This window comes from Equus asinus, chromosome 3 (assembly GCF_041296235.1).
Source record: "Equus asinus isolate D_3611 breed Donkey chromosome 3, EquAss-T2T_v2, whole genome shotgun sequence".
NCBI classification, from domain to species: domain Eukaryota; kingdom Metazoa; phylum Chordata; class Mammalia; order Perissodactyla; family Equidae; genus Equus; species Equus asinus.
In genome coordinates, this window is record NC_091792.1 from 156,757,425 (window position 1) to 156,769,526 (window position 12,102).

Sequence of the window (12,102 nt, forward strand, 5' to 3'; positions counted from 1 at the left end):
AGCCTCACCTTGGGCCACTTCTCCCTCCCCCTCCAGCCATGCCCAACAGTGTGAAGTTTCTGGAACATTCCCTGGTGATGGGCTCTGGCTGAACACCAAGGCAAGGCTCTACCCATCTGCTCATCCTGGCAGACCTCACCTCCTCGGGATCGCCACGCTGCGTACATGCCCGTCTCCCGCTCTCAGTGTCAGCTCCAGGGGAGGGACCATCAGATCCCCCGGCCCCGTCCCACACAGCCTGCCCAGCGCCTGCACTCAGGGTGTTTGCTGCAGGGCTGATGCGCGAATGAGCATCAGAGGAAGAGGCGATTCTCAACCCTTCCTCGTGAACGGTCCTTCCAACTGAGAAACCCTGTCACAGTCATTTGTCCCCCTGCCCCCGGAGTGGAAGGTGGTGACACTACCCTTAGTTTTATTTAGGTGGCTCCTCAGAAGTTCCCAGGGCCAGTGAGCAGCAGAGCTGGCGTCTGAACCAGGGACGCACAACTGTAAATCTAGCTTGGGTTCTTCCTTGTTTCTCTTGCAGCCCTCTGCAGCTGGTACCCCTGCCCCTTGGTGTCCATTCCAGGATGTGACAGGTACCATCCCACCCCAGGGCCTTTGCACTTCCCGTTCCCTCTGCCTGGAGAGCAATTCTCCCAATATCTGCAAGGCTCCCTCCTCTGTGTCCTTCAGATCTCCACCCAGAGTCTCCTGAAGAAAGTGGTCTTCTCCTAGAAACCTCCTTCTCTCCCCAAAATAAACTTCTCTTTCACCTCGCTATATATATATACTTTATATTTTTGCAAGCATCAATCATTGTTTATTACCATTGGCTTATTTTTTGACTGTCCACCTCCTCAGGGACGGCAGGGACTCATCTGTCTGGATCGCTGCTGCCCCTCCAGGGCCTAGAGGGGGGCCTGGCACACAGTAGGTGCTTGGTGAGCAGCTGCTGAACTGAGTGAACACACCAGCCGGCGTGGGCCCCTCTGATCAGGGCCAGGGAGCGCAGGAAGTTTCAAACCCAGCTCAAGGGGAAGAAGGCCTTGAAGTGGAGATGACAGCAGGGCCAAGGAGACCCCAGGCCACGGGGGGCTCGCTTTAGGGGTAGACTGTCACGGACCAGGGCCGCTAAAAGGAGCTGTCACCCTGCAGCACGTAGGAAGCAGTGCGGGAGCCACACAAACGCAAGAGCATCATCACGGAAACCGGGAGCCCGCTGCTCACCCGGTTTCTGCCGTTCCCCATAATGACTCCCTCCGGTCTCCACTGCCTTCCGCTCACACACCCCTCAGCACTTCTCTCTCCAGGCCGCAAACACTGGCTGCACCGTATGTTCCATCTGACTGCAGGCAAAATGGTGTTCCTGTTAACACCCCAAACTCCAGCCAAGCCCCTGGGGCCCGCCCACGGCCAGCGCATCAGGGCCGCCTTCAGTCCTCTCCACCTATGGGTGAGGTGCACCCCCTTCCGTGGCTAAGGAAACGGAGGCTCAGCAAGGAGAAGCCACTTGCTCGGGGCCAGGCAGAGGGGGGCCAGCCCAGGACTGGAACTGAGTCCCAGAGTCTGCAATATGCCTGCCTCCTGTGACTTGGGACACAGAGCAGAGCAGGGGGAGAAGCACAAACCCGGGCCTTGCCAGTCAGCCTGCAGGTGAATCCAGGCTCTGCCACTTGCTGGCTGTGTGTCCTTGGGCAAGTTCCTGAACCTCTCTGTGCCTCAGTTTCCCCAAGTTCAAAATGGCAGTCAGATGCCCCACATCCTACGGTTTCGCTAGAATTAATTAAGATGGTGCATGTGACATGCTGAGCACAAGGCCTGGCCCTGAGAAGGCACGTGGCATAACGCGACAGGCAAGTGCTGACGGGCTGCCCGGGAGCCTGGGTTTCAGGCTCAGATCTGCCCTTAATCGATCATGGAGCCTCGGGCCAGTCACTCAGCTTCTCTGGACTGGTGTGATCTGAGGCCCCAGGAGCGGGAGAGGCAAGACCCGACATTGGGCGTGTGGGGCGGGCGGGCAGGGAGGTTCCTGGCAGCCATCCGCTCCAGCCCCCCGTGTCCTACAGCGCATCCCTCTTCCTTCAGGTCCAAGGAGAGCAGGCGTACACTCTAGACCCGGGCTCGCAGACGCTTTCTGAAAAAGGCCAGGGAGTAAATATTTCAGGCTCAGCAGAGGCCATAAGATCTCTGCCTTGACCGCTCAACTCTGCTGTGTCGTGCAGAACAGCCTCAGACAGTAGGCAGACGAAGGGCGTGGCCGTGTGCCCATCAAACTTTATGAACAGGTGGCTCGCCACCCCTCCCCGGTACACCCCTAGGCTGCACTTTGCTGACCCAGGGCCTAGAAGGGGGATTGCCATCTCGCTGCTGTTCAGCACACGGGGCCACTGTGTAAAAACAGCCTCCCCACCCCTAGGCTGGCCTCCTCCCCCCAGAGCCCCGTATTCAACTTCAGGAGCAAGTGCCGCCCTGGAGGGCAGGTGGGGCCCTCTGCCTGCCCCCCACTCCCAGGACAAAGATGCCCTTCAGCTGTTCCAACCAGCCCTGCAGGCTCGGGCCACACCCTGGGCAGTCAGCAAAGCTCAGAAACGGGTTTGTCCGGCCCCAGAGCCAAGCCCTCGGCTCTCCCGGACAAGGACACAGGAACACAGTCCCGCAAGCCTTCTGCAGAGTCATCAGGTTTGCAGAGATTTTTATAGAAACTCCTTCATCTCCCACTGCCAAGGGCATCGCCTGAGGTCCCAAAGCCGGCTGGGGTCACAGCAGCACCGAGCACCGTCCTGGCCCTTGGTCGGAAGCCGCAACGCTGCCTGGGCCCCGACTCGGACAGCTGTGAAATGTCAGAAAGAAGGTCACTGCGGCTCCAGCGGCCCCCCTTCTGCTGAGCTGCACCTCTCTGAGCCTCCGTCTCCCTCTCCTGGACGGGGGCACAGGTACAAAGGGCCGTCACTCCCGCTGGGCAGAGGCCTGCTGACCGTAAAGTGAGTCAGGCACGTGGAATGAATGGGTCTTGCTGGTTCGCTCTGGTGCGGAGCTCACGTGAGAAGTGGCTGTGGGAAGCACCCCAGAAATGCCGGAGAAGCACACAAATCTTAACTAACATCATAGCGGGCTTTAGCGGCGACGCCACTACTGATGGCTCTGTAGACATGGCAACTAACTGAGCTGGGAGACACGGTCAACCCTCGGGGCAGCTGCTGAGGGCAGTCCACAGGCCAGGCCCCTCAGCATCCCTGCAGGAAGGGACCACCCACCCTCCGATCCCACAGAGGACACAGAGACCAAGGCCAGGAAGCGACTTGCCCGGGGCCACACGTGGAGCGTGGCAGAGCGAGGATAGAATTCTGGCTTCCAGGCTTCCAGCGGGTGCGCCTCCCTCTGCCCCCTCTGTTCTGGATGGTTGCATCTCGCACGATATGCAGCTCTCCCATGCGGTCAGCACCCCCAAGGGCACTGCTCCTGGGGCTCAGTGGACCGGCTGTATCTTCAGCAAGGTGGATGCTGAGAGCGCGCAAGGGTTCAGTGAGGAGAAGGATGCAGCCTTGGGCTCCACGGCTTTAACCGAGCAAAGCGTGGTTTATCTAGATGTCTCAGCAGAAACCTGCTCTCAGGATGGTGGAGGCTGTTTCCACGGCAACCGAGCAGCCGCCAGAGTGAGGATGGAGGCAGGTCTGCCAAGGGCCACGCACGAGAGCCTTCCCCCACTGGCTCCCCAGGGAGGCTGGGTGTGGAGGGGCCCTGGAAGGCCTCTTGCATGTGGATGCAGTTTTATTGGGGCATAGCTAGCAAAGCTGGTTCTTTTCAGCAAATTTTCTCCAAGAGATGACCTGTCTACAGACATGAGCTGTAAGCACTCAGGCCAAACCATGTCACATCCTAGAGGAGGTTCCTGGCAACCCGTGCCTCTGCATTAGTTTTCTGGGGCTGCCGTAGCAAAATGCCACAGATGGGCAGTTTAGACAATAGAAAGTTATTCTCTCATAGTTCTGGAGGCAGGAAGCCCCAGATGAAGGTGTCAGCAGGTTGGTTCCTTCTGACGCCTCTCTCCTTGGCTTGCAGAGGGCCTCCTGCTCTCTGTGTCTTCACATAATCTTCCCTCTGTGTGTGTCTGTGTCCTGATCTCCTCTTCTTATAAGGACAATCTCCTCTTCTTAGATTAGGACCCACCCTAATGACCTCCTTGTACATTAATCACCTCTTTAAAGACCCCCCTCCAAGTACAGTCACATTCTGAGGTGCTGGGGGCTAGGGCTTCCGCATACAGATCTTGGAGTGGGGCACAGTTCAACCATAACATCTTCCCTCTTTCTCTGCTCAGAGCCTCACGACCATGACACTGCATTCCTCTCGGAGAGAAGGACGGGATCTCTGGGGCCGTGCGGGGCCGTGGGGGCGGGGCTGGTCTGAGTAACCACTCGCTGCATAAGCCCACTGAAGCCCTGCGTTTCTCTGTGTGATGATCCAGTCGACACATCTCTACCACAAGCCAGCTTATGTGATTCCCAAATGCTTAGACAGGCTTAGAAAGGCACTGAATTTTGAGTCACCAAGACCAGCGCTTGACAGTCTACTCCACCAAATAACAGCTGTGTGACTTTCGGAAAACTTCTCAACCTCTCTGTGCCCTGCTTTTCCTATCTGTAGAATGGGTTGCCAATACCTGCTTTGCAGGGCTGTGATGAGGATCTAACAAGATGACATAAGTCAAAGGCCCTAGCACATGGTTAGGACTTTTAGCAACAAAGTTAGTTAAGTCAGAATCAAGGTGTTTCTCTTTCTCGAAAAAACATGAAATTAAGCAGGTTGGAAAAGGTGCAATGTTCTTCCTCCTCAGGAAAGACTACGAGGGGTGGCGCTGAGTTGCTTGCCTGGGTTTCTAAGAGCTGGGAGGGGAAACCCAGGTGGGACAGAGCTGGGACGCACACCCAGGTGACCGCCTTCTCATGGCACAGAGAAGGGGCAAACCAGACCCATCCTGACGTCCCGGGGCTCCTAGCGCAGCCCTGAAACCAGATGTTAGCCCCACAGTGGCTGCTCCGGGAGAGACACACAGGGTGCAGTGATGGGACACATAACGAGGCCCTGAGGGGGTCCGGAACATCAGGGAAGGGTCCTCTGAGGCAGAGGCATTGAGCCGAGCCTAGGGGTGAGCAGGAGTTACCCAGGCAGAGGGCCAGGGTCGGGGCTATTCCAAGTGAGGGGGAAGCGCCAGGCTGAGGAGCTGCGAGAGGGAGGGAGAGAGGAAGGGAGACGGGCTCCAGCCTGGGGCGAAGGGGGTTTTAATCGGGAGCGTGTCCTACAAATGCCTTGGAAGCCTGTCAGGAAGGGATTGGAAGCACCAGAGAGTCCCGTGTCCCCACCATTAGAGGAAATGTTAGAAATGTCACACAGCTGCCGAAGCCCATGCAGCTGCTGCCTACATTATGAAACAACCCCCACAACGGCGTGAAGGCACCCGCCTTCCCCGAGGATCTAAAGTAAGAGCCAGGAAACATCGCACTGACAGCGCTGGACTGGCAATCACCCAGAGTGACGGGGGCAGGAGGGGCTGTGGGCAAGTGCTCCTACTTCTCAGAGCTCATCTCCACGTCTGTAAGACGGAGAGAACGACAGCACCCCATACGCGAGCTGCCATGAGGGTTAAATGCAACGAGTGCATGCACTCAGCCCAGCGTCTGCAGACTAAACGTGCCAGCAGTGCTGTCCTGGGGCTGTCACTATCGGGACAGAGAGGCAGTGTGACGGTGAGGTGCACGGACTCTGCATCTAGATGCCCCACATGTGAATCCCAGCCCTGCCACCCAGCTGGGTGACTCTGGGCAGAGTTCTCCACCTTTCTGTGGCTTGGTTTCCTCCTCTGTGAAAGGGGGATGTTAATTTGCCTGCTCCACAGTGTTGTGGGGAGGACTGAATAGGTTAATATGGCAACGTGCTTGGAGCACTGCCTGGCACAGAGTAAGAGCTCAGGAAGAGGTGACGGTGGTGCAGGAGGTGGTGAGGACGACGACGACGCGGCAGCCCCGGCTCCCGATGGAGTCAGCACCATGGACAGCGTGCGGGAGCCCCAGGCCACGGGGAGGCTCGAGGACCAGTTGCAGCCTTGCTGAGGCCCCAGAGCAGTGGTGTGTTGGTAACGGTTTAACAACACACTTGTCGGGTGGAAAACTGATCTGGGGGATTCAGACTTGGGGCATTTCTGAGCAGATGCCCCCCGTTTCCTTCAGTGTAGAGCGGTACTGTGAGAAGATGAAAAGAGGCAGGTTGTAAGGTGCCTGACGGGGAGTCAGAGCTGATGTGGGCTGTGTGTCTGCAGCATCCTGTACTCACCGGCCCCGTTCTGCCCTCACAGCCCCCAGCACAGCAGACACATCCCACTGGATGGGCAAGAAGAGTGAGGCTCAGAAAGCCCGAGTGGAGGCAGGGCTGGACCCCAGGCTCTAGGTCTTTCGGTCAGCACAGGGCCTGGCACATGGAGGGGCCTTGTCCAGTCCTCTGCTTTGCTCCCTGAGTGGAGAAGGAGCCCAGCGCACGGGCGTCCGTGTGTTGACAGGTTTGGAGCCTACACCCCTAATAGCACCACCGTCCAGCTCTGCACGTGGGAATCAGAAATGTGTTCCAGGCTGAGGCTAGGTGTAATGCCAGCTCCCACCATGAGAAATCGCTCAGGGAGGAGAAAAACCAATTGAACCATCTTTACAATTCTCCGTGTGCTAAAAATAAAGCAGAGGTCCATCAGCCAAAGCCCCCGGTGCAATCCATTACATTTAAGACGCATCGAACTCAAGAAAAATCACCCAGTGCTGCCTCTGATGGTCTCAAAATGTTGGTATTAAAGGACGTGAGAGGTTGTTTACACAGATGTGGAGATGGCGCCAGGGAGAAACCGGCTTCCACTATCAGAGAAGATGCTGGGATTTTGTGAAAACCAGCCTTACATATTTGAGGGGCTATAGTTTAAGAGGGAAAATAGTACCAGCCAACTGCTGGGCCCCTTTATGTGAAAGGTTTTTTTATTCCTTACAAATATCCTTATGATAAGGAATCTGCCCATTTTACCTTCGTGGAAATTGATGGCCAAGGGGGTTAAGCTACAAATCTGAGCCCAGGTCTTCTAGATCCCAGAGGCCAGACCACTTCTCCTTAGTGCCCGGGGTCTCTGAGCCCCCGGGAGCCCAGATTCACAAGGATTTGCCTGTATCCTAAGACCAGATGGAGACTGTGGACTTCTTTGCTCCAAAGTCATCATCTACAACCATTCGTAAGCACCCACTATGTGCCGGGCCCTGCATTATGTGTGGGGATACAGAGAGGGCTCAGACTGGGTTCCTAAACTCAAGGGTTTCACCAGAAAATGGGGGAGGTGGTCATACCTCATCTCTTAAGATGAGGAAAGCCCAGTGTGACCAGGGAGTATGGGCCCAGAGGGGCTCTGTCCGGCCTGGGAGGGGCGTAGAGTGGACAGAGCAGACATGATCAGGTAAAAAGGGCTGTGAGTGATGCCTGTGGACAAACAGGAGCCCCCAAGGCTAAGAGAGGAAGGACGATCTGGAGAAGGAACAGCAGCAGGCAGAGCGCTGCCTCCACCCCAGTAACAGGAAGGGAAACCCAGTGTCCCGAAGGTGTGGGCAAGCCTGATGCACAGGGCCCCAGGGAGGTGGGCTGGGCTGGTCACCAAGAGGTGACCAACTGGGGAACCGCTGAGGGATTCGGACTTTCTCTAGAAGCTGATATGGAGCAGCTGAGAGCTTTAAGCTGGGGACAGACAAGGTCAGGCCAGAAGCTCCAATAAGCCAGTCACAGCTCAGTGGTGGGCCAGCTGGCTGGGCAAGGTGGGATTCAGGCAATGGGCCGTCAGGAATAACGTGGCCTGATCTGGGCCTTTGGCAGGGATGGGGGGGAGGGCATGATTCCAGAGCCATCGGGAGAGAATGGGCAGGGCTTGGCACCTCTTTCCATTTTGTGGGTGAGACAGAAGAAGGAAGCTGGGAGGGCTCCTCACATTTGAGCCTTGGTGACAGAGGAAGGCACCGTACCATGCTTGTGCCCGGCACACAGCAGAGGCTCCTCCCTCGTTCAGAGCAGTCATTTCTGGAGTTAGCAGAGGAAAGGCCCTCTCGGTCAGCTTTCCTCCATCAAATGGTCAAAACCATGCTCACTTTTTCTCCTTTATTAAAAAGGTTTTCCTTTCTCTCTAAAACCTTTGCTTTGAATCAATTCTGCTTCAGTGGAGCGTGCTAATATGTGGACATGAGGACATGGTAACATAGCCAAAAACTTCCAGTGGCCTTGAGGACTGAACAGCAGCATCAGGACAAGTCAAGACACGGGAGAGCAAGAGTGAAAGGAATGCGAACCCCCAGGTCTAGAACCCTCCAGGAGCTACTTGCTCAAAAGGTGTCTCAAAAACTCAGAGCAATTCCCCAGCTCAGCGAGGAGTCAAGCTGCCTTTCTGACCTTCTCCCAAGCTGGAAATGAAACACCTTCTCTAATTACTCAGCTGCTATCGGACCCCTCATCGCACCTGCACCCACAGTCCTGACACCTCCTTGCCGGACGAGGCTGGGGTCCATGGGGCGGGTGCCAGGTTTCTCTGCTCTGGGTCCCTGTGTCCTGTTGCTCTCGTGGCCAAGTGGCAGCAGGCCATGGGGAGTGCCACGTGCAACACGGCTCCCTGATGAACTGATCTAATCAGAGGAGGTTTCCACAACCACCACACACCCTGGACACTCACTCAGCTCCTCTGTCTGCCTAACTGGAACTTAGGCTCCACAGGCAAGGCCGCCTTGAGCCCAGCTCTGTAACACACACACTCCTCTTTCTCTAAGAGACAGGACATTTTTAGATTTCGATACCTCAATTCAAATGAACCAATAATTCATTTTCACAAAATTAGAGGCAACATACAGATTTAACACAAAGTTAGAGGGCAAGGTCTGCAGCCAGGGATGCCCCCTGGTTCTCACAGGGGCCCCCAATGCCCTGATGCTCCCCTCTTGTCATTAGCCCTCGCCACCTCACCTGGATTAGTTCCGAGGCTCCCTCATCACTTTCCTCCCCTGAGTACAGCGTCAGCCCCATGTCTGCTTACTCACTGGGCAAAACCAGCACCCTGGCTTACTCTCCACCTGCCCCACACCTGCAGCCACGCAGGTGAACATGGTCGGACAGAAACGCACACCACCCTTATGGCTGGTTCCACTCATTCCCCGTGGCACTTATCACCTGCTCACATGCTGGATATTTTACTTGTTTATTATATTAATGGTTTATCATCTGTCTGCTCCAGGAGAGGAAGGATCTTTGTCTCCCTAATTGAAGCATTGGGCATAGGGCCTGGCACATAGCGAGTGCTCAATAAATACGTTGCGGAATGGCGTGCTCTCCAACATGCAGACAGGGCACAATCTGTGTGTTTAAGATGGGGCAACGAGGCGTAGCTGACAGTAAGGACTCAGGATGACTGTGTCTTCAGTCCATGACTAACCTGTTCCAATGCCCTGTGGCCACTCGGGTCCAAAAGACAGTTATGATACAGCCTCAAATCTATGAAATCTATGTTTTTACTCTCTACTCCCCTGCCTCCTGCCATGCCCATGCTTCTACCCTGCCCATCCTTGCCTCTCCCTGCATCTGCTTGCTGGTCTCATGACTTCCAGGTTCAACTGCTGGAATCTAGTCCACCCAGGACACACAGTCACAGCCCCAAGGGTCTCCCTCCCTCCAGGCTGAGCAGTGGCGCCCCCTGCTCACGGTGCATCGATAGCTTCTTATCGCCTGACAAGCAGTTAGGAGTGAGGCAGACACAGGTTTCAGAACACAGATTCATACACCAAGAAAGGTTTTCCATTATTTTTCAATGCTTTTGATGCATGAGAGAGAAAGTCTCTGGTGCCATTACATCTCTAACACCTCAAGTGTTTGCTCACCTCCATCTTTGACAGAAAGAACCAGCCTCAGGGTCTAACACACAACATTCACAGTCTGCATTGTCCAACTCCATACGCGTGTGGCTATTTATCCTGAAATCTGCATTAAATAAAGACTCCCACTCCTCAGCCGCCCTGGATACATGTTAGGTACTCCACGACACACGTGGCTGGTGGCTACCACATTGCACCGTGCACAAGAGGACACGTCCATTGCCCAGAGAGTTCCACCGGAGAGGGCCGAGCATGGGCGTTATTCCCCCTGCGTTGTTTCCACAGCATTCATCTTTATGGCTACCTCCTATTTGTGGTATGCAATACACTTTATTTTCACTTATGGTAGTGAAATTAAAGTCCCTTTCAAAATGCATTTATTTAGGCAAAAATAAAGCAACTCGATTTAATGAAAATTAATAAAAATTAGAAAAATTGGGAAGTAAATGACAGGACACAAGGCACACAGATGGAGGAACAGGTGTGAAGGGTTTTTGCGAATGGCCAACATTTGGAGACCCCGGCCCCAGGGGAAAGTCCACCACTCACACTGTCAGCCAGGCCTGCTGCCGCTCCCCTGCCACCTCCCCCTTCCTCGCTCGTCACCCTCTCCCACACACCCTGGGGTCTTCAGCAGCCTCCTCAAGGCTCTGAGAGCTTCCTCCCCGTGCCTCCGTCTCAGCCCTCCGTGGTGGCCCACAGCAGCCTGTGCAGACCTTGGTTACAGCCAGGACGACATCCCGACACGGCCTGTGAGGCCCTCAAAGGAAGGGCTGAGCCTCTTTCATTTGTCCCTGTGTCCCAGGGGCTCAGCTCAGGGCCTGGGGCGGAAGAGGCACCAGAGAATTGATGGCTGAGCGACCGAAAGGGAGCACAAGCCCTCACCCACTGCAGTGCTTTACAAGGGGCTTCGGCATCCACAGTGTCACTGGATCCTCACAGCAGCCGGGGATGTAAATCGGGCAGGGGTCACGTACATCCCCACCCTTGTCATACCATAAGGAAACTGGGCGCCAGGAGGGTGGCGCCACCGTCCCAAGGCTGCAGGGGAGCAGCCCGAGTGCAGGGCAAACAGCACTGGGCCAGGCCGCAGAGGCCTGAGCGCGAGCCCAGCTCTGGTCCTGCAGCTGGGGAATTTGGGCCAGCCCCTGGTCTCCTGGGGCCTCCATCGCCTCATCTGTAAAATGGGATGATGATAACACTGCCACCGGTTCATAGTTTCGCACCCCCATAAGCACCAAGTGCGATCACGAATGACGAGCTGCTCTGTAAACTGTAGAGTACTGTGCAGGGAGCTCTGAGGATGGCCAGCTGCAGTCACACAAGTCCCACGCCCACCCCCATTCCTAGCCCTGGAGCTCCTGCTGACCCTTTGTCTTATTCTGCTGGGAAGCCATCAACGCATCAGACTTGGGAGTGGATGTCTGTCTGTGCTGCCCACCATGCAGGCCCCCAACTCCCGGGGCAGTGCCTTCTCCTCCCGAGGGGACCGCCCCTTCCCGCACTCAGACACTGTGCTGGGGGTGGAGGCAACCACTCCCCACCAGCGCCAGGGAGGGGCCCGCGATTCAGCACTGACCAATCAGAGCATTGCATGCCCACCTACAGGGATGGGTTTGGGGTGCCCCTCAGGCCCAATCAGAGCCCACTGGGTGCCATCTGGGCCCTTGATGGGACAGTGTAGAGAGAACTGGTCTCTGTTCTCCTGGACTTTATTCTGGGACAACAGGGCCTGAGCTGCTGGTGCCAACTTGCCACCATGCAGAGCTGAGGCTGAAGCCAGAGCAGAGGGCAGAGGCACGAAGCAGCAAGAACCGACGATGCTGTCTGAGCCCCGGAATTCACCTGTGCCGGAAGCTCTCTTGTGGTTCCATAAGTCAGTAAATGCCTGTATTTCGCTTGAGCCAGATGGAGTGAGGTGTTCTGACCCTTGCGACAGAAAGGGTCCTGACCAACTGATGCTCTGAGGGCTAGAGAGAGGGGTCGGGCCCCGATGGAGGGTCAGGCTGATGCCCATCCTGGCCCTCTCCGTCCACCTAAATCTGAGCTCCCATCTCTCAAAGCAGCTCCAGCCCCAGCTCCTCCTGGAGCCTTCATGACCACCCCAATCCACTTTGACCCTCCCAGCTCTGAGCACTCCACTCCTCTGGGGCAGGAAGGAGAGAGATGCTAAAGTTTCCACTGGCTTAGGGTTGGGCCC

At 56.0% G+C, this 12,102-nt stretch overlaps 1 protein-coding gene across 3 annotated transcripts in view; it reads right to left on the reverse strand.

Moving 5' to 3' along the window:
* PPP2R2C (protein phosphatase 2 regulatory subunit Bgamma) overlaps positions 1–12,102 on the reverse strand; it is a 141,291-nt gene that overhangs the window by 35,302 nt on the left and 93,887 nt on the right. The window lies entirely within an intron of this gene.